Here is a 1,133-nt window from a genome sequence, read left to right on the forward strand (position 1 = left end):
AGGCGGGAAGGCGGGAAGGAGGGATGGAGGGAAGGAGGGAAGGAGGGAAGGAGGGATGGAGGGATGGAAGGAAGGAGGGAAGGAGGGAAGGAGGGAAGGCGGGAAGGCGGGAAGGAGGGAAGGAGGGAAGGCGGGAAGGCGGGAAGGCGGGAAGGAGGAAAGGAGGGATGGAGGAAAAGGAGGGAGGGTGGACCATAACAATATGCTGAACTTACAGAAGGAGAGAATGAACCTAAGGATATTAGAGATGGGGGGCAGGGAGGGAAGTGGTTTGGGGAGTGATAGATCAGGTAAAGGATATAAAGAAAAACCACAATTTGTAATAATGAATATGCTAATAATAAAAAAATAAATAAAAAATAATTAACCAACAACAAAAAAAGGAAACAATGGAATACTACTTGGCCATAAAAAAGAATGAAATACTGCCATTCACAGCTGCATGGATGAGTCTGGAGAAAAGTATGTTAAATGAAATAAGCCAGACACAGGAAGAGAAATACTGCATGTTCTCAGTCATAAGTGGGAGCTGAAAACAAAACAAAACAAAAAAAATGAAAATAAATAAACAAAAAATGAAAGAAAGATACAACAATCATAATAATTCACTGAACTTTCAAAAGTAGAGAACAGAACTGAGGCCACCAGAGGTGGGAAGGGGGGTGTTAGGAAGAAATTGTTGAAGGGCCACAAAAAATGATTATATTGTGTAATGATAAATACAGTAATTATCCTGATTTGAGGATCACATATTGCACATCGGTACGGATATTCAACACTGTACCCCACAGATATGAACAATCAATTGTTTCAATTAAAAATAAATAATTTTAAAAAAATTCTAAGTGCTGCTGGAGTTCATGTAAAAAGGGAATTTTAAAAGGAAAGACAGTGAGACAGAAAATATACACTAGAATATAGTCTAATTGAGTTGGGAAAGAGGGAATTCACACATTACATGATGTTTCCTTGCAAGGCCCTTTGAGAGTTTACCGGCAGGGAAGAAAACCAAGGAGGAACCTATTTTCAGTTCAGTTCTCAGATAATTCCACAACTGGTCCCAGAAGAAAATATAAATGAAAGCCATGGAAACAAATCTTTGCTTGTTTTTCACATTTAAAAATGAACTGTTG

The sequence above is a fragment of the Galeopterus variegatus genome, unplaced genomic scaffold (assembly GCF_000696425.1).
Source record: "Galeopterus variegatus unplaced genomic scaffold, G_variegatus-3.0.2 Scaffold6898, whole genome shotgun sequence".
Classification (NCBI taxonomy): Eukaryota; Metazoa; Chordata; class Mammalia; order Dermoptera; family Cynocephalidae; genus Galeopterus; species Galeopterus variegatus.